This window comes from Rhea americana, unplaced genomic scaffold, assembly GCF_003343005.1.
Source record: "Rhea americana isolate MKP2758 unplaced genomic scaffold, rheAme1 scaffold_73, whole genome shotgun sequence".
Classification (NCBI taxonomy): domain Eukaryota; kingdom Metazoa; phylum Chordata; class Aves; order Rheiformes; family Rheidae; genus Rhea; species Rhea americana.
The window spans coordinates 998,414-1,026,091 of record NW_028186901.1 but is presented as its reverse complement, the minus strand read 5'-3'; the positions used below and the strand labels follow the sequence as shown (position 1 = coordinate 1,026,091).

General features: G+C 40.8%; 1 protein-coding gene and 1 pseudogene across 1 annotated transcript in view; both read left to right on the top strand.

The window, feature by feature from the left end:
- The window catches only part of CELF4 (CUGBP Elav-like family member 4), a 710,880-nt gene that overhangs the window by 201,567 nt on the left and 481,635 nt on the right, over positions 1 to 27,678 (top strand). The window lies entirely within an intron of this gene.
- Positions 20,251 to 27,678, top strand: part of LOC146586033 (uncharacterized) — an 8,962-nt pseudogene continuing 1,534 nt past the window's right edge.

Below are 27,678 nucleotides of genomic sequence, written 5' to 3'. Positions count from 1 at the left end.
AATAATACTAATAATATCAACTAGCTTCTTTATTCCCTTTGTTTTCTTGGAGTAGTTAAACAGTAAATTAAGTCTGATTTAGCTTCTTGCAAGAAATCTTGCTGCGATGCAGATCTCACAGTGACCTAAAGCAGTTCAGATTGCTTGAACTCTGCAGCCCCCGGTAGAAACTGTTTAATTACCTTTATTTTGCCAAAAGCTGATCTGTTTATCCTGCAGTTCTTGGGGTCTCTTGGACTCCCTCTGGTGGCTGATGTACCACAACGAGAAGGGAAGGAAAAAAAAGGAAGTTTACTTGCTGCATTACATCTGGCTGCTGTTTGTGCTGTGTTTTACATTAATCTGTGTTAGTATTTCCTAGGGCTGTGTCATCCCTTCTCCTGCTAGTGCTTTGCGGTTTGAAACGCTGTAAGAGTGTGAACAGCTCAAGGTATTTTGATATCTGGTTAGTGGAAATAACAAAACTAATCTTAAATTCCCTATAGCATTAAAAAATAACGAAATAAATATCAACACACTCACAAACACCCAGATGTTTCCATCCATGCCTGCGGAAATCAGCTGGGTAGTAAAGCTGTAAGGTGAGACGCCAGGTTAGTCTGGTAGTATCTAATCTCTCACTCACTGCTGTTGTCCACAGCATGGTACTTCATGGCTCTAAAGTTTAAATCCTAAATGTTAATCCCAGCATTACTCATGCACTTGAACATGGGAATTCATCTTGGTGAGGTATACAGACAAATACATTTTTCTTGCTTTCTTATTTTTATTATATTTTGCTAAAAGAAAGTTCCTCTGTGAAAACAACAAAAAAAAAGTGTTATTTACAGCACAGCTGATTTGCTTTGTGTGATATTTTTTCCTTCCTAGTTTTTAAGTCAGCTTTTTYTTTTCATTTGTTTGCTTGGTTGGTTGGTTTTGCTTTTTCTTCTGGTTGGTTTCACATGAAACTCGATCCCGGTTTCCTTCGAACTCATCCTGCRTTGTACGGCTGAGCCCAGATGTTAGAGAATCTGCCTGGCCTCGAAGTCAGCGTATACAGAGAGAGGTTGAAATATTTGGGTAATAATTTCTCCTCAAATCTTCAAATGTCAGTTCAATCTCATCTGTGATAGCAGCCTTTGCACATCTGAGAAACTAGCAACATTGTTCCTGGTGCAGGGACAGAAGCGCCACTAGCTGTGCTGTCCGGGGACAGCCGAAGACCCCCTCCGTGAGCACGGCCGGTGCTCGGGGCTGGCTGCAGCAGCTTCTGAGGCACCACAGTGAGGCTCAGGGATCTTCTRCTGACACAGGCAAGTCCACAGAAGTCTGCAGCAGAAATAAGCCCTTTCCACTTGACGCATATGAGCCCCCTACTCAGTCTGAGTGCCAGGGATGGGATTTATTTAAATGCCCAAAGGTCAGACTTTTAAAATTTGATCTAGTTGTCTTGACACCCTCTGTTGTCCGTGGGAGGAGTGAGAGGCCTGTCTGTCTCTAAGACAACCATCTCAAATAGTAGAGTCTAAGAGACAATCCGTTTTGCCTATAATGGGATGACTATCAGATGGCAAAGTTTGAGATATCTGCAGCAGGGTATCTAGGTGGGTGCTATTTAGAAAAAAAAAAAAAGTTGACTTTTGCCTTTCGATTCAGGATGAAATRGGAAGCCTAAAATGTATTTTTTGGGATGAAATCTGCTCTATAGTTGCAGAAGTTGGCATTAGACAATCCTTCCTTGTTRACAACATGAGCTGGTAAAATTGCATGTGTTCCTGTATGATAGCATGGAGGAATGGACCTGCTCAGAGCRCAGCCCCCTTGAAAGTCCATTTAACAAGTCTGTGGTAACACCCTAAAGTTGAAGAGRGGTAACAGCCTGGTGTAAAGGGTTGTCATAGCCCACTAGGGACTCAGTTTCAGGCTCCAGAGTAACTCACCCAGTAATTGTGATACACTYGCAACACTTTTGAGCTGTTATAAGAGAGGTCAGACTAGATTGTTAATTGGATGTTCTTTCCTTAAAATAGATGTTGAGAGGTGTGGCTTTTGCATATTGACACCAGTGTACCAATCCATCTGACTTGAACAACTTGTGACATATTTGATTAGACTTGTGCAAATGTACTGTAATATATTTCTCRTAAACATAGAAAAATAAACATTCTGCAAATGAAGTTTCCATGTATTTTTGAATGAACTCTGTTGCAATCAAAAKAACTTCCTGGAAGATACTGCAAGATACAGTGATGGCTCAACAGAGCTTGCAGTCCTGGCATTGCAGTTTTATTACATTATTACAGGGAATACTGTTTTCCTCCATTAGCAGAGCTCCTGAAATAAGTCTCAATTAATGTACCTCAGCCTCGCTTCACGGAAGTCAGTGCAGTGGCACTGATTCGTACCATCTAACGATGCAGTCTGACGACCGCACTGAAGATGACTCTTTAAGGACCTGATCCTGAAGCTCCTGAAAAGTCTTTCTATTGGCTTCAATGGGCTCGGGTCAGGTGCTCATTAAAGCGCAGCTCATGATAAATAAGCCTGGAAATATTCAGCCCTTACGAGTTCTTCCCTTAGAGCAAGCAGGAATATGTGCAAGATGGAGGGTGGAGGGAGGTTGGGAAAAGGGTTGAGGTTTGCGCCCTCGATTACTGATGCTGATGATCCAGTGTCCTTTTCTGCTATCACAGCAAACTTTGCAACAGGGTGTCTCTTCTCAGAGAGAATAACCTCCCTCAGGTCAAGGAAATAGCGGCAGAGGGAGGGTGGAGAGCAAATCTTTCATTTGTAATCTCTAGATAGAGAAATGCGTTTCTGTTTAACACAGAGTGAACAATTAAAGTGTTGGAGTCAGCTGGAAAGCTGCTTGCAGCGGTTGCTGGTGTCTGGCCAGTTGGTGGATTACTAATAGCCTATGCAGCGTACTGTTTACCGTGTGCAAGGCTCCCTCCCTCGTGGAGGGAGGCCGAGGAGGGCCGGGGAACAAACCCAGCTCCCTGTACCCAAGATCTGCATAACAATTGTCCAGATATATGGAAATGCCAAAATTGCACATGCAGATACAATCCCTGGGAGCAGGCCTGGGGAGCACGGGAAGCCGTACGGAGCAGCCACCCTCTCCGCCCCACTGTCTGCTACACGGCAGACCTTGCCTGGTGAATTTTAAAGCATCTGCTGCCTTTGGAGAGGGAGACGTGAGGGGATTATTTTTCCCCATTTTCCTTTGCTTTTGGTTTCTCTTGAAGGCACTGAAAAAGGTTTGCCTCGATATTCACAGTAGAGACGTTCCCAGAGGGTTTTCCCCATGACACATGGCAGTGTGTGAGGTGACTTTACATACCTCCCTGTTAGTACAATGCAATGCATCTCTTTGGTGGCTCGGGCTAAATCAAGACTAAGGAACCCAGTCTTTTCCTGCGTAGTTATCAGAAACAAAACGATGGGTAAAATACCAGTAACTCTATTTGCAGGGGCACCGAGTCATGCTTGGCCTGTTCTGCCAAGTGAAGGGTATAGAGAATGTATATGCATTGTAGAAATTGTTGAGTTAAATTATGCTGTCAGAGAGTCAAAGCAGATCATCAGAATGGTCAGTTCTGACTTGTAACACAGAATGCCTGGGACCCATAAGCGTATGGACGTTAGAGATGTAAGATCACAGCGTAGTCTCTGTGCAGGGCTCTTAGGATCATTCTTTACCAGGTTTTCTTTGTGCATTTTGCATCTTTATCTTAGTCTGAGGTTCAAATGATCCCTCTATCCCTTCTCTTTTCAGCCATCAAAAAAGCTTACAATTTCTTCAGTTTAAATATGAGTCCTGAAGTCTGGTCAGACTTCACTGGAAATATTTGTCTATCTTTTAAGATGTATGACTTTATTTGCAGCCTTTAAGACACCCCTTCTCCTCTAATAAGTGAGATTGTTACGGCATTAAACCGTCTTGCATGTATTTCATTGCCGCTTCTATTACAGAGAGAATTACAAAGGTCTTTAGATACCTTTAGGATGAATGTCAGTGGTAATTCAGGCATGCAATTCACATAGGCTCCAAGCAGGATATTTGGAAGTATTTAATTGTGTCTTCAGAGAACTGTTCATTTGCATGGATCCCATCCACTCCCACCTGAAGCAGCATTTGCTAGCACCAGCCAACTTTCTTGTCCCTCTGAGTTGTGTTCATGTGCCAAGAGTCCCAGATCACATAGCTCCTCAGATAGTTTGCGTGAGCGGAAACTACTAGGGTGATTCAACCCCTGGAAATAGAAGAGTCAGCCCATTCCCAGAGAGTCCTGTGCTCTGGTAGACTAATGGCACAAGCTTGGGCACAGCTCTCAGAGTCCCCTGGCACAGTCTGGGGGAGAGCACGGTCCAGAGGTTGTTTCAGGCAAGCTGGGCTCTGCRCACTTGGTTCTGGGGATGAGAAGGTAGAAAATTTAACTATACACGTGCAAGGCTGTTTTGTCCTCCGGGACAAAGAACAGGCCACGGCCTGGTTTAGTTTATTAACATAAATATAACATATTCAAGAAAAGCAGACTTGAACACTTTCTGCTGGCTCATTTCCTGCTAAAGCCAGGGATTAAGGTTACCAAGAGGCACACGTGTAGGCACAGCCCCATGGCAGGGAACATGGTGAAGTCCCAGAATGGGACCCTTGAACTGTTCATGGCTTTCAAGAAATGAAGAGAAAATATAGCTAAAGCCAGACAGCGGTTTAACTACACCAAAGCCTGTTCCGGAGGATATAGGGGAAAAGAAATTGACTTTTAATGCACCTTGGAAGAGCAGTGCRAAGCTGGAAGCCTCCTTTGTGCCTCTGCACAGAGAGGAGCAATAGAGAGGCTTATCGAATGCTTGGATTTTTGCTTTTGAAAGGTGTCTCCATAACTCATCTTGTCTTCCCTGAACAACTCTGTCACTATATACATGCAGATACAAGCCTGCTTATCCACTACGTGCCCTTCTCTCCTTCTTTCTGGGGCAAACATATGTGCATTTACGTGCTTTGCTTTCCTGCATCCTCCTCACAGCCCCTGCCCTCCCTCACACCCACACACTATAAAAATCTGCCTCGGATCCAGTTAGTAAAAGGTGACTTTTTCCTGCCATCTGGGTGTTCAGTGGCACAGATTCTCTTGGCCTGCCTACACACACTCGCGGGTGCGTTACCCCCTCCTCCCTTCCTTTCCTCCTTCTCTCCCCCCTCCCACGAGCTGGCAGCAAAAACAAAAGGGAAATCTTCAAAACCACAATGTCAGCTGCCTGTGTCAGTGTGGGTTGAGAGGACGGATCACAGCGCACTCATCTCCCAGTAGGCAAAGGGGACTGTATTTCAATAAATTTACATACTACAGAAGAGTATGTAAGCGAGTGCTTTGGGGAGCTCTCTGCTGAGCTGCTTTGGGGACGCTGAGCCCTTGACTTGCTCAGGAGTGGTTTGATGCCACCTGCTCTAACACAATCATGTTCTCCACCTCCTTTTCATTTCAGTACCTGTGTCCGTTATTTGTTTCATGGCATGGTTTTGTTTTCTCACACTTTGAAGGAAAGGTGGTTGATCTAGAAAMGTTGGCTGTGGCTTATTCAAAGAGAAGCACAATGCTAGCTTTCCTCTGCATAGCTCCAAATCATACGTTGTTCCTGACCTGTTTGGGCCTCACTTGAAAATGATGATCTCTGTTGAGTGTATCTCTCAACCTCAGTGCCTTTCTTTAATCTTTTGCTTCTCTTCTGATTAAATCCAGTGGAGATACTCTAACTTAAAATAACAGTCCATGGAAAATACAGGGTTTTACTGAATACGGCATTTGTGTGTTCATTTAAATTTTCATGAACACTATATATAATTTTTTCTGTGAAAAGATGAAACACTTTTTGCAACTTTTTTTTAGTATAGATTCCATCTTTTTTCAGAAGAGAAGTAGAAATTTTCCTTTGTCTTTTTTACATTTAAACATTTCTGAATCCCCCACAGAACATGAGGGATTTTTGTTTGGTTGTGGTTTTTTTTTTTTTTTTTTTTTTTTTTTTTTTTTTTTTTTTTTTTTTTTTTGGCTTTGAGAGAAGGGGCAGCTGTAGAAATGGCAGAATTTCCTGTGTTTCCATTTTCTGAATGCTTGTACTCCTCTTGAAAGGTTGCTTCCACTAGGAGCTTAGCTGGACTGATCATTGGCCTAAATCCCAGCCCCGAGCAGTACAAAGAAGAGGGGCTGCCTTCCAGATGGCTGCTTCTTGTTGCTTATTGGAGGGGGTCAGTGTGGTTCCCAAACCTATCGCAGATAACACCTTTAGGTAGCTTAGAAATGACCATGACTATGCAGCCTGCTGAAGGGTAAGTCACCTTTTGGTATAAGACAGTCTTTCTCTGGGTTGTTACGCACTCAAACTGATGTCACGGAAAAACCATCTTGGCATACTTTTTAAGCAGATGAAGAGAACTCTTTTTTTCCAAGCAACTGTCTTGGAATTTAGTATTGGGAGAAGAAGGTTGGTTTGAGGAACATAAGGAGAGAGGAGCTAGTCAACATTTCATGCGCCTGCTGTCGACATGAAAGAAGTGGCTTCAAACTCCCTCTTATTCACGAGCTTCCTGCGTGACAAGTCAATTAGCCTCTCGGTGGCTCGGTTCCCAGTCTATAATATGAGGATATAGCACACGTAACAGAGTAGTGAAACAAAAGCGCGCGAACGCTTGAGAGACATACAACTGCTGTGGGAAAGGGGACTGCAGGCATTGCTGGAACGGGGACGAAAAAGAACCTGTGTGAAACCCACCAGCAGACACGAGTAGTGACCTGCTGCTTGGTGTTTCCGCAGCTCCGAGAAATTCGTCACACACACAATCCATGAGAGGCCAAGGCCCGGAGCAGGAGGCTCCGAACTGGGTCATTTTAACACTTCCTGACAGAGGAACATTCATTTAACGCAGAGAGGGAACAGCYGAGCAGCTGCATTCAGAAAGAAACACTGTAATCTATTAGGGGGCCTGGGCCACCATTGATCAATATGGCAAAGTCAATAATAGCTTTTGATTCCAGCATATTAGGCTGACTGTCAGATTCATGTTTATTGGAAGTTTTTACAAATAAGTCAAGCATATGACTTGAAGGAAAGTGAATATGGCGTCAAAACTCCAGGTGGAAGACTGGCTCTTTTTCTTAGGCTTCTGAAGAGCAGCACACTTTTCTAACGGGGGGAAGGAGGGGAAGACGTTCTATCTATATRCAGAAATGCAAATAAAATCTGTGAAAATTTTGTTTTTAAGTTAAGGAAGATGGAAAGAGGATTATCTGAGAGTTAAACTCATAATTAACAGATGTCTTGTAATATATTTGATCTTTTTCCTGAAATTTCCCTCTCTTTAAATCACCCGATTCTCTTAGACTATCAAGCTACTTGAAAAGGAAAAGCTACAGAATCAAAAATGTTATGAGTATTCCACATAACTTTGAAGGAATCTGATAATTTTGACTTGCTTCTTTTCTAAATTTTCAGACATGAGACAAGTTACATAAAAAATCTGAGTGAAGATACTAAAACATGATGTAAAATAAGAAATTCAAAATCCTTTCTAGATTCACATTGCGATTTTCTTGCTGTTAGGGCTAAAGCAATGTTAGAAATTTTGTATTGAGAAAATAGTATTAAGATGCTAAATATATAAATACTTTAGGTATTGCAGATGCTATACTGATGGAGAAAAGTGAAAGTACCAAGACAGAAATACACAACTGCTTGAATTTAATCTTCTCTGTGTTTTTGAATCAAGCATGCCCCAAAATACTTTCTAGAATTAAGAAGCAACACAGGTACAGAGCCAATGAATTGAAGASAGAAGAGAATTAAGGCATGTAAGTAAAGAAAATAGGTATAATACAAACAAATCTGAGCAGACGAGAAAAAATGGGAGGTTTTGCCTGACATCAGTAAACACAGACTATAGAGAGGTATAGTGACAGGATTATTTTGAAAATACACACAGAAGGCCTGTCCTGGATGAAACTGGAGTGGACTGAGGCAAGTAAGGTTTGTGTGACCAGCTGGGAAATGTATACAGCAGCATTTTGATTTTAGTTCTGATATTTTTTTTAATAATCAACAAAGCTCAGCATAATAAAATCTCTCTATTAAAGGAGAAGTGGCTCTCGAATGAACAAAGAGGCTAGCAGGTCTGTTGGAGAATCGGTGAGGCTGTGCGTCATTGTGCTAAAGTTCAGCCCCAAAGGAATATATGAGAGTTGCTTGTGTCCTTATCTGAGTCTCCTCTGAGATGTTAGTACATCCGATGCATTTTAAAATTTGATGGATTTTTTTTGTGGGCCTTATCTTCTTTGTTCTGCTGGCGCTTTGCCCTTCTGCTTTCCTTTCATCGTTGCTTAGGATCAGTTTTGTATAATATTACTAGGACAGAGTGTGTAGGCCACCTTGCTAGGTGACGACCCAGCAAGAGTGGTACAAGGACAATTACATGGACCAGAGTCTTTCAAGAGACGCAGAATGGACAGCTTTATCATAATTTATGAACAAGCAGAGCCTTGAAACCTCACTGCTCCAGTATCCATGCTTTCAGCGTGTAATCCACTAGATTCAGTCATTTTGATATGATCTGATGGGAACGGAGCTTGAATGACATCTCACAAAACACCCAAAGAAACCAAGATACACTCTCCCTTTGTGCTAAATAGGGTATTAGTCAAGGTTCTTTTGCTGTACAAAGAGTAGTATTTTCAAGCTGTTCGCTCCTCATTCATTCTTATGACAAAGATTGGTTTTCATCAACATAGACTAGTAGAGGCTTTTCTGACGAATTTGTCAACTTTTTATATATAGAAAGCTTCTGAAAGCTTCAGAAGAAAAACCGGAGAAGTTTCTAAACTGCTGATTGCAGACAAGAAGGTACCACTAGAAGAAACCATGATTTTCCCCAAATATCAGTTTCAGATCACTGTCAGAAACAGGTTACTTTGTTGCAGACTTTTAATCTGATCTAGGATGACATTTTTTACATTCTGATTAACAGCATTGATCCAGCATCACCCACACAACTCTCCTAAGCTCTCTTACCCATTCTTTAGTTCTTAGTTGCAAGAAGCCCAAGGTTGGGGGTGCTGCAAAGAAAATTCTTCTTTCACTTGCAGTGGGTCTCCAAAGTAGTATTCTTAAATCCAATCCAATCTACTAGATTTATCCTTCATTCTCCTTTAAGCCTCGCCCTATCTTTTCTCATTCACTTGCTCCAATCCAGAGACTTTTGCTAGAGGAATAGCTGGTTGAAACCTAAGTGATGGACAAGATGGTGGTCAATCCATCAACAGAGCAATACACAGAGGCTGGTACAGCATTGCAGCACATACTGTTTTCAGTCTCATGTTGTCATCATAGCAATCTTTACTAAAGTATAATTTATTTTCCTTTAAGGAAAACAGAGAAATGTGTTGTTTTTTCAGGCTGCCAGACAGATGTACTGAAGACAGGGAAGAGAACACATTCATAACCTTGCAATACTTACCAGGGTACAACAAAACATTTTCATACTGGAAGAAGAGTTTGTATCTAAGGCCTATTGGAAAATCTAGAGCAGGATGTTTTCAAGGCTGTACCTTGTAGGTATTAAACTGCATTCTGTAAAATCAGTGAGGCAAAGGGGTTTAGTACACTTTTGTCTTACTGTGATTCAAACAAAACTGGTATTAACATTTGAAGTACATATATGAACTTGAAGCCAAATCTTCCCTGTTTTACTCTTTCAAAATAATGAACAGAAATAGTCAAGRTGTTACAGCACACTGTAAAACAAGATATAAGCTTTTAAAAATGGTGTTAGTTCCAATACTTTTTAACCTAGTGTGGAGAGGAGAAAGAAGGAACATAAGTTTGTAAATAGTTTTGTTGATGCTGTTGGTAAGTTTGATTGGCATATGTTCATATTATGTTCATATGCTGTTTCTTTTTTTTCCTCTGATTTCTATACCCTTCTACAGGGAGAATGACTTTTTTAGAGCATTTTGGTTGTCTTTAGCTTGAAACACTCTCTGTTTAAGGTCCCCAACTATCAGCCCCTGGGCAAAAACAAGAGAAAGAGTCCTTCTCTGTGGTAACTAACTCTCTATATAATRAGCCCCTTGCAAATTCTCCTTGCATACTTACCGACACCCCCGCAGTTACTTAAATGGGCATTATTGGTCATTGGGTCCCAAGGTCATCCAACACAATGGAGTTGTTAAAAATAGGAATGAGGGTTCAAGGCACAGGGTCAAGAGAGATTAATTGAAAAATCTTCCACAGGCCTGACATCATCTGTGCAGTGGCAGTGCCCAGACACCTCCAGCTGCTGTTGGGTTCCCTGTGAATGTAAATGAATGGATTCCTTCCTTTGTGGCAGCAGGGTGGTTTCCAGGCTGGACTGTTGATTTTATTGCTCTTCTGTTCCCTTTTTTCTTCTCCTCCCCACCCCAGTCCATTTTCTTAAGAAATTGTTCTCTGAGTGTCCATTAGTCTTCCTTTCTGTGTTGTCCTTTACTGCAACCTTTGAACTTGTTGGTCAGTTCTCTCAGGGGAGTCTCCATAGGTCAGTAAGGATCCCACACATCGGGAACTATCAGCCCAGTTGCGGAAGCATGACTGAACTCTAGAGGCTTTCAGGAGTGTCTCTTCCGCAGAGGGGCACAACTTGAGACTCATTTCTGAATGTGTGTAATACACATCTGATCTAATTGCCTAGACTTCATACACAAGTCAGTAGAGAGAAACAGGCAATTCCAGAGTGATTCTCCTGACATCTACATTTGGATGAAATGGATCATGCTCTAGAATTGACTATTTCTTGTTGTAGGCTGTGAAGGTGACCTAGATAACTATCTCAGATGTAAATGCCAATACTGTAGATGACTAAATTCATACTGATGAATCTACTCCCACAGTTCTGATGAAGATATGCCAGTACTGAATTGCTTATGGGTATTTATGCTTTAGAAGTGCCTGAGATCAGAGACTGGCCTGCTAGGAGAAAAACCCTTCCAAAGTTGTTCTTGTCTGAAGAAAAGTCAAACAAGAGAACATATCCTTTCAAAAAATGTGGGTTAAATTATGTCCTGTCCAATGTTACTTTAAGAAATTGGGGCAGAACTGGTAACTAGACCCAAGTCTCCTGAATTTTACCTTAGTGCCTTAGCCTCACAATCAGCTGTTTTCTTGAGTTTAGGACAYGTTATTTTAAGAGTTGTGCAAATATACTTTGGAGCCAGGATCATTCAAATTTGAGGTTACTCACACAGTCAGACAGACTTTAGACCATGACAGTTTTAAGAGATGCTTAATTCATTCTCTTGTCTCTTCAGAAGAGGGCTTTTACAGGGCAGAACTCCTGTAACATCACACTGAATTCCAAGCTCTTGTCTAATTAGGTTACAGAGCTGAATCCTGTACTCCCAACTCCTAGCAGTCACCTCCTCTTGCCCTGATCTGCTGTGGAAGATCACTTCTTCTCTTCTTTCTTTTTTTTCCTTCAAAGAAAAAAATATTATTAAGCTTTGAGGGCCTAAAATGTTGCTGCCTGCACATCGCTAAAAATAATATAAATCAGTGCCGAGGGACCACTTGTATTTTGGCTGCATGAGGAAGTTTAGCAGCAAAAGAAAAAGGGGAAAACTCATCAGCACATAGATCTCAAAAACTAGGATGCTGTGTCTGCAGCCTCTCAGAAAGTTCAGAATCCCATTAAAAAGTTTTTTATTTTCTTTCCTTTGCCTTTTTCTCTCTGGTAAATTATTCTGCCTTAACACAGCTCTCATTCATATTTTTCACTAGGCTTGTAATATAGCAAATGAGATCATTATTCTGAATGCTTCTCTAGAAATAGGTATAAGGTAACTCTAGGAACGGAGGCCTAGGATTTTAATTCTTTGAACTCTTGTTCTCACCAGTCATAGCTTACAATTTCAGTGTATAGAAGGCAGTGATACATAAACCAGCAAGAGGTGTGCAGGGTGCTAAGTTATGGGAATCAGCATCTAACAAGGAACACCAAAGAGGTATTACAGGGAAAGCCCAAGTGGTGGAAAGACAGAAAGAAAGTCAGCATAATCAGGACATGAAGAGTTAGAGGTCTATTAGTTTCAGACTTGATTTCTTCAACTCTCTGCAATTTATCCGTAGCTTATGGAACCCCTGAAACTCACCTGGAAGAACTGAAAGGCTCTTCTAAGTATTTTCTTTTTGGTATCATTTGTAAACATGCATTTTAAAATTTCACACGACTAATGGATGAGATGCTAGCTGAGGAAGCAGAGGATATTTAAAGAGTTTGAAATATTCCTCTGTCAAACTCCATCATCTTCCTCAGATGAAATTATTGGCATTCAGGGCCAAATCCAAGCCTCTGCACTTCTACAGTCAGGGTTTATCAGAGCTAACTGTTGAACCAAGTCAACTAAAAGTTGCCATGCCAACTAAATCAAGGAAAGAAAACATTTAGCTTGTACACATTCATCTAGCCACCAAGGCACAAAAGATGCTTTCTCACACTCAAGCTGGAGATGAAGAGACAGTGATATTGATAAGCTAAACAATTCCCCAAGGTCAGATAGCCAAAAAGCAGAAGAAGCAAGAACAAAACCCAGGTTCTCTTGACTCCCCACTCTCTGTCTTATCTGCAAAATAAAGACTTACTGACCTGAATTAGACAGCAAAGCCCCTTGGAGAGGTTCTTAGGGCTGTCTTAAGAAGTAAACCACACCTTTTGAATATCTTTCTCATGGATCCTTGAACTTCCCCCCTTCATCTTTTTTTTATTCAAACACACAGACTGTAAATCTGTTTAAGTAACATGATAATGACTGACAGAATGGTTATGATGTCACTAAAATGAGCTATATATAACCAACCTAGTGTATTAGTGGGAACATACAAGACAGGGAGATGGGAGAAGAGAGAAGAAAAAGTGCTTGAAGTTAAATACAGATGTTTATTAGCTACCTGCTCAAAAGCACTACTTGAAAGATAGCTGATCAGTTCCCTTGCAGTTCTGCTGCCCCTGCACCCTCCATTGCTGATGTAAGAGAAGTTTAATTTTGATAGCAGAAGTATTCCCCCCTCCCTTTTGGTTTACGCTAGAGACCTACACTGTCTGATCTGTTTCACTGACATAGCACAATGGAGATGCTACTAAGAGATATTAAAGTCGGGTATTATCAGCTCAGTAGCGTAATATTATTTCCATCTCATCCTCAATAGATTGTCCCTGTAGTGACATGCTGCCAAAGTGAAATGAATGAATGAACCTGGAGAGGTTCACTGCACGCTGAGCACAGGAAATGAAATAAATAAAAGGAAAGAGAGAGACAATGTCAAGTAGAAACAGGGATATGGGATTTGGGCAGGTTGCCTTCTCTCTTCTGCTGGAGATCGATGTGGTGACTGCGTGAGATGGGGTTTGTGGCTGGGGGTACAGGGCAGGAGTTAAATTTGCCCCAGGTGGTGGGGATGGTACTTTACTATGGTGAATTAATGACAGAAAAGTGATGGCCCTGTTCCTGCTGTAATCTATCATTTGAAAGAATGCTGATTTAGTTGATAGGGAAACAAAACAAAATCCTAGACACAACTGCCAAACAGTTGCAGGATTATACCATTGTATTTCAAATATCAACTCAACTAAATTTAAAGGATGGGGTATTAYCTAAAGTGCTAAGCTGATACTTATGAGATAAAGGTTGTTTATGCTACAGTTTTTCTTTGTTCCTTGAACCAACTCACATTATCCCATTTTCTCTCTATTCGCTGTCTGCCAGTTGGGGATAAAATTCAGTTGCTTTTCTGGTGAGGCTATGATATTTCTCAATGTTTGCCAGAGTCCTAAAAACAAGGTGGAGCACAGCTTGCTTATACAGGTGTGTAGGTTCTGCCTGGGTAGTGGGGCCAGACTTCCAGAGAGGGGCAGTTGTGGGTGAGGCAGAGGCTAATCAGCCTCTCTCAGAAGTGGCTGTGATAATTTGGTTGTCTCAGCCTGCTCACTGGGCCAATGGCATCACACTGCCATGAAGGTTCCTAAGCAGCCCTCACTCTGCCTAAGTGAGACTAAGAAGTGTTAGTCTGACTTCCAGGGAAATTAAGACTACATGATCAATGTCTGTGCCTGTCCTTCAAAATAACTTTTGAAGTCTGTGCTGATTTCAGTTAAATTAAGTAGTGAGGCAAAAGGAATTAAGTAGTGAGGCAAAAGGGCTCAAACATATTCTAACATGAATTTTGGAGACAGGTAGATTGTTGAGGAAAAGGCACTATCAGCACTCTTATTCCACAAAATGGTAATTGAACTCACCCTTTATTAGACATCAGAGCATCCACTCATGAGCAAGCCATTGGCCAATAGGCCTCATTAATTCACGAATTACTTGTCCCTGTTTAAGGTTGCAGTGTTGAGGAAGGAGCTCTGCATTTGTGTCTGTCATATTCATACTTCTACAAGCTGAAGCGCACTACAGAAAATTAGCAGTATTAACAGTTAACCTCTTGCAGCCTCAGAGACAACTGATTTTATAGGTCTGTAGGTGACCCCTCAAGGCTGACTTTGCATATATGCTTGATTATACATTTGTGATGGATCCAAGTTGAAGACTCCCACTTCAGAGCATTTCCAGTCTTTCCTTCTCCTGTGCTCCTCTTCATCTCTTTTCATATAACTCCCATAGCCCACTGGAGAGAGCTGTCCCTGATTCAGATTGCTGCACTCAGCTAGGAGCAATGCAAGCCGGTCCCATTTCCCTTTTGTTTGCAGAGTCCAGTCTGGGTACCTGCTGTCCTCAGTTGGAAAAAGTCATCTATCTGTAGACCCCAGACTTGCTGCTACAACTGAAACCTGGCAGGAGTAACTCATTAAAGATGCATCTAGTGAAACTTGCACTCAGAGAGGTGCCAGCCAGTACTTCATCCATTGTCTACAGGTCTTGAGCCTCATCAGCCAGGCAGGGAAACCAGCAGTGAAAGGACCCACTTATCTGATTAAGTCTTCATGAGCTGCTCTACAGGCTTCTGACAAAAAAGCCTTGTTCTTATAATCCACCCAAACCACAGCAAATAAACAACAATTTGTTCAACTTTTTTCCTCCCTTTTCAGCTTATTTTCCTCTGAGACAATTCAGATTTATATTTTTCATTTTTGTCACAGATGTAGAACTAGTAAACACCTCAGAGTGCTCCCCAGGTCTCCATGAGAAACCAGTCGCTACTTTTTCATTTGACTGCTGGAGATGAGGCAGAGATGAYAGCAAAACTGCTTTTGCTTTGCAGCATGTATGATGGTCCCAGGTTGGAAACAGTTGAGCTTGATTGAGCAGTAAAATCTTCTTTTGCCTTATGGTGATTTGCTAAGGTTGCTTTAGAATCCAGTGTGTTTAGAAAGAGAAGGAAGACTCTTTTTAAACACGAGTGTCTCCAGAGAGCTAGAGGATCCACTCCTGTGCAGTCCTGAATAGGTGTTTATATCTTTCCTGGTCAGTTAATACACTCTTCCTGTGGCACTCTAGGGCTCTTCCTTAGAGCCTGATTTTGACTGGAGAAAAAGAATTCTAACAGATAACAGATTTTTGAGGCTTCAGTGCATTTTAACTATAGATTAGAATGAGGTTAAGATCTCTTACACTTACCTGCCACTAGAAAAGGAAAAAAAAAACAATCCTCCCACATGACAGACACTGAATGCTTATAGCTATAGTTGGTACAGTGGATTATTGCATTTGCCTAGTGATGGTAAAATATTTTAGCTCTTCCTCACTTGGTGGAGAAGGATTTGGATCGGTGCCTTCAATGTTCCTAAGTGAGTCCCCTAATGACATAGCTTTCATGCCTGTGACCTATCCCCTTCCCCCCACCCCCAACAAGTGTTTCATTATTTATACAAGATGAAACCTYTTCAGCTGTAAGGACTGACAGGTTAAGGTACATAGGATATTAGACCCTCAGGCAAAAGTTCCTGTTTTGTCTGCTATGGAGGCTTGAACCCAGGGCTGTCATGTGAGTGAGTACCTTAGCCGTCTGTCTAGTCAAGGTCTCTCTGACTGCCATCCATTTGTTCTGTAATGAATGAAAGCAACCTAGACATCAGACATCAAATAAAAAAATCCTAGGGGATTTAAAAACAAAACAATACCTGACTGATTTTAGACATTTGTGTTTTTCTTCTCTAAGTTATTGAGGGGTTTGGAAGGAGGAACTGTTTGCTTTTTAATCAATCCTATTGACCGTGACAGAAAATTAAAACTCTGCTGCTGAATTCTATAAGGCAGACTTTAAAATACATGTACACCTCATGTCTTATAGAATATACACTGGCTTCAATAACTTAAACTTCTAGAATTGCTTTTAATGTGTGACTACACTCATCAAATTTTGAAAAGATTGGTTGAAATGCTGTTAAACATTACAGGTATTTTCCATAAGGCTAAAGGACAGATTCCAGTTGTTTAAACCTTTCAAGTTTATGGAGATGTGCCAAAGGGAGCTATTTTTGTGCTACTGGAGTTTGTCCTAGAATAAGAAAGACTAGAATAAGACTCTGTAACTTTGTTCATTCTTGTTGCCTGCTGCATTATTGATGCAGGCCTGGGAAACTGAAAGGAAGAAGTGGGGAGTTAAATAGGGATGTATCAGTTSATCCTGTTTCCTTTCAGCCTGTCTTTCTGTCTAGGACTTTCAGCATCAGACACATGCTTTCAAAGGGTTTCAGAGCTCTTTTCAAGGACACTCTACCCACTGGATAATTAAAAATACTACTACTACTATTCAGGACTTTTAGTAGACTTCTGGAGTCACAGTACTTCTAGGAAGTCATTGGATAAATTGAATTATGTTCTATTTTGCAGATTAAGCAAATAAGTATTTTCACACTGACAAAACCAGCTGGGATCAGTGATCTGCTAGTGCCCAGAGAAGTATCTCTTTCTCCAGAGCTAGAACTTTTACAGGGCTTAGGAATCTCAGAGGTAGTAGTGAAGTGCAAGCAGCTTGCTCTTGATCTTAGTAAGGTGAAATATCCAGATAAAAGGCTCAAGAAAACTGAGGATCCTTTCTTGGGGCCATGATGTACAGGAACAGGAGAGAAATTCTCACATTTCACAGAGGCATTGTTGTTTTTGAGGCATTCAAAAACAACAACAACAACAAAATACCCCTTCTTTTCCTCCAAAGCTCACTTTTGTAAAGGAGCTTATTGAGAAGGTGAGTGGGAAGGTGGTAAGCTGGATGAAGGTGGTTAAAAGAAGAAGCTGCTGCCAGCTGATCATTTGATGGGGTAGATGGGAACATTGGCTCAGCCTCTGCCCTCATTGTGTTCATTAGCATTCACACCGTTCACTGGCCACCCCTTGCACCAAAGACATTTTCTGAGCTTGCTAATTTTCATGAAAGCAAGTGGGGTCACTTTTCACCTTTCTTCCTCATCTTGACAAGGCCTGTCCCCTAGAGAGCTGAGAAGAAAGGCRCTTTCTTGTTGTCATCTACGCAATTATTAGCTTTGAACACGATGGCAATTTGTTGTTGTTGTTGATTTCCTTTGTTATGCAAATGCACCAGCTCATTCTCTGAGTGCTTTTTTTTCCCCCACACACAGCATAAAAAGGAATATTACACATTTAATTTCATGTTATCATTTGTTTCCCTCTGAGATTTCCTCCAGCTATTTTTCGGTCTTCTTCAGGCTAGTGGGAGCTAAGTGGTGGCATTTTGAATTCTGACTTTGTCACTTCTATTTACTTTTTATCATAAAGGAGTATTGTCAATAGGTCTTATGTGGCTCCTATAAAACCCATTTAGGAATTTAAATCTCCACTAAAACACAGAATTTATACTTCCTTTTATGATTTATGAGTCTAGAAGCCTAAATTCTGCTTTTAATAGTCTATGCATTTATATTCAAAGCAATCAGCTTACATTCTGCATGAGCCTTAAAGTTGTTAGTGCACAGCTAAAGCGAATAAAAGCAGGAGAATGTAGACAGAGGCCTAAGCCAGGAAGTTCAGAATAGAATTCAAATGAGGCCTTCTCTAGGACTTTAAGATATCGTATCTCTGGAGCTCTTGTTATGGTCCAGCTCCTGTATGCATCCTGTACTTTGCCCTTTGGGAAGAAAAGCAATATCTGAAATCAAGACGAAGAAGGAATCTCTTTTTTGATCACATAACCAAACCTCTAAATCACTCAACGAAGACTCAAAACAAGTCTAAATCACCCAGGAAGCTGAACTCTTCCCTAACTGAATTATTCAAAAGTTACCAGGCTATACAGGTCAGTTGAAACTGGTCAAAATAGACTTGTTTATAACTTCTTWTTCATTTTCAGCCAAATTTAATGGACACAGCATCTAACTTAAATGTTTTTAAGTCGAAGTTAATAATAATGCTGGTAACGTATCCGTAACRGTGCTTAGGATAAATGAAAGACACTGAAAAGTACACAGGCTTTTCATGTTGTTTTTGATTCGTTACTTTTCTTTCTTCTGAACTTCTAGAAAGACTAAATGGAATGGAGAAAATCTCTTACCTTGTCTGACAATATGTGCCTACCAATAAGTACAGATTCATATCTCTTGATTTACATATTTGGAAGGCTATTTGTCAGAGGTCAGCTTAACTATTCTTCCTTTTGATCTTCCTCAAATAAATCTAAAAGTCTTCAGCTAAATGAATGACTTCAGATTCACACTATCATAACAAAGAGCAGAAGGCATGCATAAAAAACTATCCATCTTAATGTTTACAGAAATAATGCAAATTCTTCCAGTAACCTGACATCCTGTACTCTGATGTCAACATCACTGCATGCAGAGGCAACTTCTCTTTTGATTGTGCATCAAAAAYAGGACCCAAGAGTCAGTACTTATTATAGAATACTTTCTAGTGAAGGACTCTCTGCTTCAAATAATTTTATGCCTAGTGGGTTCTCACACATCATTATTGCTCAGGTTCTGGAGGAATAAGTATGAAAGGGGATGTAGCTGAATGTGGCCAGTTTAAAAATATCTTCTACAGTATTAGTATTGGCCATTGATGAGTTTGTAGTATGTGTACAGGACTTCATCCTGACTCTAAATTTAGCAGCATTCTACACCGGGATTGAAATATGTTTTTTAGGGCAATTTTAGCATATTCAGTTGGTGTATGTAATAGTTTGGTTGATTATCTTATCTTCTAATTTACAATATATAGAGTAGAAGCATGTACTAAACTAGTCYCCTAGGTTCCCTTTAGAGTCTCTGCATTTCAGGCCTTTCTTAGAAAGTACTCAAAAACTGTGCATGGAATGGTCATGTGGGCAGAGTCTGGTGCCCTTGTACTATTTACTGCTAATTGCGTCATCCTATGTGTGTTTTATTCTTAGGAGTGAGCAATGAAGTCCGTAGGGAAATGAATGTATTGTTTCATTCATGCCCTTTAGTCCCTTTGTTTACACCATTTGTCCTTTAAACAGATTTCTTTTCGGGGAGGGAGAAGAGATGCTAGAACTATCTTTCCCTGCAGAACTGCTAGTGCTGTGAATGTGGATTACAAGACGCTTTGATGCATTCTCACTCCYTAGATGTAGTAATGGAGAATGAACCAAACAAAAAAGCTTGTGTTTCTGAGGAGACAAATGCAAAGTCTATATGAAAGTCTTGCAGCTCACCTCCAAATCTACGTAGAATAGGTAAGACTGGATATATCCAGACGTAACTTCCAACCTAAATAATTCTATGACTGTATGTGGAGGAGCCTGTGGAGTGTTTTTCTGTGTATGGGAACTGATCTGATGCCTCACCTACTTGAATTTGCTCAGGATCCACTGGCGCTTTTATGGCTTAAGCCCAAGATGAGGATCTGGAATTGCTCTGTTATGCCTGGAAGAAGGGCACAGAGGGAGCACGGTGGCTACTCTAAATCCTTGAGGGGGAGTTCATAATGAAGACTGAAGAAAGGATGGTAATGGGGGGCCTGCCCATAGTGTGGCTAGTGCAAAGTCAAAGCAGTTCTTGTTTTTATAAATCACAAAACTGCAGCTGTGGACAGACTTCCACCYGATGGGTAGGTGCCTTGAGTCACTACACCTTTCATTAGCAGTAACAGATTGAAGAATCTGTCCCCTTTCCAGATGTAAAAAGCAAGTACAGGTGCCGCAYAGAGCCAAACACACTCACTGGGTAATGCTATTGTCTGCTGAATGTCTTTCACTGGGATCATGCTATGGAGGACTTTGGCCCAAGTGCAAAGTGTGAAGAGATCCTGACTTACTGTGCCCGCTATGAGTGCTACGGTAAAATGTCTTCATAAAGGATGAGCTATTCCCCTAGCATCAGTCAGTATCATTTAGACTCTTGCTGACTAGGTTTATCAAAATGACAGCTACAGGTCTTCCTCAACTCTTGGAAGTACAGATCAGAAGAAGCTGTTGCTTCTGAGAAGGACTTTTTTTTTCTTCTATTATGTTCAGAGTGATAAACAAAGCCACTTTTGAAATATTTATGCCACTGGCTCATGTGAGATATAAGAGAACTGGAAGATAAGTAATGAGTTAATGTTCCACAGTATATACCCTCAACCAGAAGCTACTGTGGATCACAWGAGTGTCTTACATGTCCACAGCAAAATGACCCCCTTAAACGTCCTCCTGTGCTGTAGACCCACATGCAAGATATTACAAATGTCTGTGTTCTGTGAAAGAGTGTATGAAAACTCTCATGAAATTGGGATAGGAGGCAAGACTAAGTGTAAAATGAAGCCTGATCACTTTATAAGTGGAAATGTAACAAAGTGTTTGGAAGAGCAGGGAATTTAACTCTCCCAGAAGAGAGATGGCAGACATTTTACCCTAGAGATATCAGATTGTAATGATATACCTGTGAWATATTTTGCAGATAAACCTTACTTTGTCCTCACACAGATTTGAGCTGGCTAAATGGAAGTCAACTCTCGACTGGAAGCCATGCAACTGTATTAGCATGGTACTCAGTTTGGCTTTGTAGTCCCTGATTTTCAGTATGACWGTTTGAATTGGACTTAGCTCCTTGTCAATCATTGTTAAATGGCTTTTGGTTCAGAACTGGCATGCAGGCTCTACCTTAGAATATGGGCACTAAAGTCAYATCTGCTGCCAAAGTACAACATGGATGTAGGAAAAAAAAATGCCCCACTGAGTATGACTGACTGACTATTTATACCCGTGCTCAGTCTCCAGCAGAAGTATAAGAGATGCTATGCTTGCAGATCAGGCAATACCAGCCACTCTCTGCAGACTCTTCCCCTTTCACTCCCTGGGCATCCACAGCTGTGTTCTATTAGGGATGTTAGAAGGAATGTCTCTGCCTGGTCCTTTTGATCTTTGTTTTATGGATATGTTGTCTACAAATTTATTTAATCTCTTTGTAAGGAAAGCCAACAGCCAGTTTATAATCTTCCATGATAGCAAGTTCTATAAGGTTATCCCCAGTATTTTGTTGGCTTCCTCACCACTGTACATTGACCCAAAAATTTCAGATAAGTGTCAACAACGAAGCCAACATTTCTTACCTGAGCTGCAACTGCCAGTTCAGTGTTCAGCACAGTGCTGTAATAGTTAAGACAATGCATCTATGAGAAAAAATATCTAAAGTTTATCCACACTGAAACTCATTTGCCAACCACCTATCCACAGTTTTATGAGATCTCTCCAAAGTTTCTTGCCAACATCAAGAYATTCTGTCTTCCTGAAAGAGATTATTAGGATCTGCAAGTTGGATATTTCTCCACTCAATTCTTCTCTAGGTCATTGATAAACATTGATAAAGATGTTGAATAAATTTGCTCCTGGACCAATCCCTACTGACTTTGTCATTGAAGAGACTATTCTTTTGAATTTTTATTGACTTTTATCCATGTGCTTACTGACACCCTGCTAGAACTCCAGCAGATTACTGAGGTAGGATTTCCCTTTGCAGAAGCTATGGTGATTTTTTCYCAACAGAATATATAATTCATGTGCTGTATGATCTTGTTGTTTATTACAGACTCTGTCATCTTACCAGTAATGGAAGTCAGGCTCACTAGTCTGTAGTACCCAGGATTTTCCCTAGAGTCCCATATAATCCAAATGAGGTCAGTCTTTGATTACAAGTTATATCCTGTCAGTATTGGTTTTGATGGCTGGGTTAGGAATCTCCTCCCTTGGACTTCTTTACGCAGTTGGCAGCAGAAAGCAGAGAGACAAATGCCTGAGAAACGTACTCACATTTGGAGAAAAATGACATTCTGCTCTTCCCAGTGGTTTTGAATGAGTGAAGTATCATACCAGAACTCATTTTACCACTAAAATAGAGTGAAACACATGCACCTTTATGCCATGCAAAAGGTGTAGAGGAAAAACACTCTGGTCATTCTTGAGAATATGTCACAACTGTTTCTGCCTTTTCAATAGTATAGCTAGAGCTTTTAGGATCTTAACACAAAAATCATCCCTGTAATAAACAGATGTGAAATAGGAATGAGTCTTTGCCACTGACTACTGCACTCAGTTATCTTTCCTAGGCACTGGAGGGGTGAAGAGCTAGGACAGTCCAGTAAGACTGAGATGTACTGGCCCTTTGCTAAGTATCTCATTTTGCTGATTCAAATGTCACTGTAGTCAGGGTTGTTTGAACAGAATCAAATTTACTTGTAATGAGCCATATAGTGATTTTCTTTTTTTTTCTTCCTTTTCTTTTCCTCTTCACATTAATTTCCAGAAAAAAAGCACATCTGATTTTGTAATGAGCTAAGCAACTGTTTTTCAATTACATCAAATTTTACTGCTCCTCAGGTGAAGTTTAAAGGCATGGCAACTTTAATATTATCGACGAATCTCCTCACAATAAAATCTTAAGTAATTCTTTACCAGTTTCATAAAACTTTGAATACTAATTTGCTCTTTGCTAAGGCATTGTTTTAACCAAATTCTTAGATAGCATGAAAGATTCATGGCGATGAAATCCAAACTGGACAAAATGGTCAGCTTCTCATTGCTGCACACATGTAAGCTCTTTTTTGCAAATCTGCTCTTTCTGATGCATCATTCTAATACATCTTTCTTGATGTGTACCTTGGAAAGTGTGCTATAACTTGTAAGTAGTGCACATGTCTTTAGACTTAACTAGATCAATACTAGGATATAGGAGGTSCAAGGAGATAAAGGCTAAAATAGAAACTACTTTATTTCAGTATTTTTTAAAGCTACATTATCTTGTTTTTTCTTTTGGTTTTCCTGTAACCTGTGTCCTCTCTAAAGCAGCTGTTTTGGGTCTTTTTTACTTCGCCCCCTCTGTATGCCCAGCACTCAGTATGTGTCTTTTCCAGCCAGATCATTCCAGTTTCTAAATTTCTCTCTGTCCTGCCCTCAATCCCCTGCAGCAGTATTTCCGTATGTATGAAGGACATAACTTTATTCCTATGGTTTGTCTCCTTATCGTGTTTTTTTGAGAATCTAGGCTGGGAACTTTTTCCATTCTGAGGGACAAAGCAGCCTTTCAAACACCCTGAGAGGATTATACGTGAACTAGCACTTTAGTGCTCAAAGACTTGAGAAGTGTGTGTGTGACGGGATCCCATACGGTCATAGACCAGAAAAACCGGACTTACGTGAAAAGATCTTAACATGTCCTTGATTCATGTGGTCAGTAAGGGCAACTGAGATGATCTGGTTAGATTTCTCTGCACAATATAGCCTCATGTCTGGGCCCCTGTAGCAGCCGGAAATGTAGGCAGTCCCCAAGGAGCAGCCCCTACATTTGGGAACTACTTTATCACAGTAGTAACGACCATCTACGATAACAGTCACAGATGACTCTCTCTYCCTCTCTCCAGAAAATACCTCTATCCTAAGTCAGATGAATCATCTTTGTCTTGAAGCCAAAGCATAAGATGTACTAAGATCTTATAGATGTGATTTTCCTGCACCTTTGAGTTTCTTGTTTCAGCTGGAAGGGAACATTGCGGGCAACCTCGGCTCTCTACGCTTGTAACWTGTTATAACGCCACCCACCTTCAAACTTTACACTCTCCTTCTCCTAATGTTAAACCTTTCTTCACTCTCAGACAATGAAGAGGTACAGATACCAGACATCCCCCAAACTGTCAACAGCGTGAGGAGCTATTTTTTGACATTCAGGGTCAAGGCAAGAAGTTTTGAGCTGCAAAATCCTTCCAAACACCACCAGCCATTCATCATCTGTCCTGTGCAGAACCACTGGCATGAATCTCCACAGCTGGCTGAATGCTGTACAGTATTCAGTTACACTGGGTCTTAAATTGTTTTTCAACACAGATCTCTGTGTATTGTGGGTAGCTGGAGAATCAAATGTTTCTGCTGGAAACACCAAGGCAAAGAAACCTGAGTTTCACATCATTTTTGTTTATTTATTGGAGGGCTAAATTCAGCAGAGAGCTAGGTTCTCTAAATTACATCCTGAGACATGTTTGAAAATAGTTTACACAACATGCCCTGTGGTGTCTACCCTTTTTGTGACTAAAAGAGTTGGTGAAAAACATCAGCACCTGTTTTCCTGTGAAGCTGCCATAGTGGGAGGCATTTGTCAGTATCAATACTGTATAAGAATATGGCTTTTTGCTGTTCCTGGACACACAGCCTCACTCAGCTGTCAAAGGAAAAAACAGTGCAATCAAGTGAAATTCATATTTCTCTGTGTAAGCGGGAAGATGAGAGCAGATTCCTAAGAATTCTGTATGCTAAGAATTTGGYACAACTTTTCAGTGTTCAGAGGGTACCTCTAGTGCAGTTGAGTTCACCTAGCTTTTCAGTGCTGAGACTTTTTCTAGAATATGACAGGAACTTTCACCGTTACGGACCTGCTACAGACCCTTCCTTTGAATGTCTGTCAACTCTCTCTGTAGCCATCCAGATTGTGTTTAGGATGTGACTTTGTAGTCATTGACAGTGTGGATGACCATTTTGACATTTCTTAAGTTATTCATTATACTTTTTACAGTTCTTTTYTTCCAGTTTTGCTGAAGTGGTCGTTCTTTTGGTTTAATTATTTTAATGTTGTGCAGTATGTCAGTTGTCTACAGATGGGTCCTTTAGAAAATYGTATATACTATACAAGGATGAGATTTGCAGCAAATCATTCATTGCAGAACTAAATACAAGATTCCAAGCCCTGTCTAGAATAACTGGCAATGCGATGATTTTGCTTTCCTCTCTAATTCATAAAGAAGGTGTCTTCTTGATACAGCTGATGCCTAGGGGGAGCTGTGACCTTTGCACACATTTTCTCTGCCAAATATATGATGGGAAGAAGTCCTTATACATAAAAAAAAAAAAAAAAAAAAAAAAAAAAAAAAAAAGTGGTTTATAAACAGCACAGTAAGGGAGGTGATCAGGAACTGATAGTGTGTGGACCTTTCATAACTTCTCGTCTGACTTGTCAAAAGTGTTACAGAAGAAATGAGAAATAATTGTAGCTGAACCTTAAATAACCTAGGAGAAAATAGCAGCTCATCTGAGCATTTTTAATTGTTTTGGWTTTTACAGCTGTGTGGGAGACTCTATTAGGATAAAGTTTCTGGGTAGATTTTCAGCCTGAAAACTGTAAATTCTTTTGGTGTTCTGGTGCTCTGATGCAGAGGAAAGRTAGGATAGGCAAAGCCGATGACAAAAAATCGTGTATGATGGAAGGTGAGAGATGGGGTTGGGAAGTCAGCACTAGTAAAGGTGTCTCAGAGCCGAGTATGAAAGTGCCAGATGCATTGTGAGCTTGAAGCAAAGGTCTTGGCTGATGTTCTGTAGCCTAAAATGTTTCTATTTTGTTTGGTTGGCTTTGTTTGTTTTTTAACCAGCCTTAGATCTGCCCACTCTGCTYCCCTGTTCACTGCTTGAACATTCTGATGGGAGGCCGCTTGCTTGGTTGCATTAGTTTCATACCCAGCAAAGCCGAAAAAGTGCTAATGGGATAGGAGAACGGATGGGAGGACAAAGATAGTCATTTTCTTCCTCCTTTCCTCCCTCATCCCTATATTCCTACAGATATTGCTCAGATGTAGTCGATGCAGTTACACTAGGGCCTATGTACAACCATCTCTTAGAAGTCAAAAGGATGTCACTCCTTTACAGCAGTGCAAATTCAGTCTGTGTCTGCTCCCATACATGTGGCTTTCTTACACTTTAGCTTTTCTCTTAAGCTAGTAACCTTTCAAGAGAAGTGGAGAAGTAGACAGAATGTGTCTATTCAAGGGAAATGTCATGGGAAATGCTGAGATTGAGACTCTGTTGCCACACAACTTAGGTAATAATCTATTCCTGAGCAAAGCGGAGGCTAAATGGTAAAAAAGATAACGATGATCAACTTGGATTGGGATACAGGGGATAGGGAATGGAACTGAACCTTTGGTTAATTCAAGGGAAAATTCCAAGGCCCCATCCAGCCAAATTCCCATTTACCTCGCTGACTACAGCAAGTGCTTCCCTGCAGGAAAATCTGAGATTTTTTGAGCAGACCAGACACCTCTCAAAACTTAAAACAATCTCCCTGATGTAGCAAAAAATTGTATGGCAACTTAAAACATTCTTGTCCACCCTAAGAATGCCCCAATGTTTTCTGACAGCTGACAAACTAAAAAGGACGAGGCTGTCAAACGCAAAGAACGGGTCCCTTCCTTTTGGCTGCTGTCCTTCTGGTCTATTCAATTAGGATTGATCAAGCTGTGTCAAAGGTCCCTCCTCTGTTTCAATGGTCACTGAGAGCTTTCATGATGAGTAATGATAGGCTATCCTTAAAAAGAAAGGGAGAAGAAATAGAAAGGATAATATAAGTGTTCCCCCCCCCTTTCTTTCTTCTATCCTTATGTTCCAATTAGGCACATTAACTTTATGACCTGCTAAATGAAATTTATTTAATTGTCATTGTTCAATGATATATCAGCCCCTTCTGCTTTCCAACATCTGTCCCTCAACACTTAACTCGAGCAAAAAAGATTTAATCATGTTTTTGTAGGTGAGACTAGGTAGGGGGGATCCCCCGCTAGCCCCCAAGAAAACATCTCGACTACTTGAATTGAAATAGTGAAGGGAAGCTGGGTAGCACTGCTGTTGGGAAGGCATCTGGCACAGATTCAACAGCTGCTGGACAGCCCCATCTCTGGAGCTCGCAGTGAGCTCGTCCAGCACCTCGTGGCCATAGTCGKGTCTCTTTTGAAGTTATTTCTACCCTTTCTAGTTGTTTAATACTAACATAGCTACAGGTACCATTCGCGTTTGAAGGTATATGTTATAATGTATGTATTATATGGTTTTAGACTACAGTAGTAATTCTGAGATTTTTGTCTTCTGTCAGTCTGAATCGAAGWTGCACCAAGTATTTCTCAGGTTTTGGATTAGAAACCAGCACCAGAAAGCCAGAATGATCATTGCAAAAGAGTTCAGATGAAGGAGACAGGAAGGCACTGTGGGCAGAATATGGATTGATGATGATGATGATTGCAATRACATTGTAAAAATTGTATCTCATTATCCTAGAAGCAGGACGAGGCTTCAAGCAAACATCGGTACAGCACAGTACTTAGGCCTCCACCTAGTTATAAAGCCTTTATTTTTTTCTTTTCTTGGGGGTTAATTTCTCCCGAAGCGTAGGATAGCTGAAGGGCCGCCCGCCCCCTCACACCGCGCCGCCCGCCCCTCACACCGCGTCGCGCCCTCACACCGCGCCCC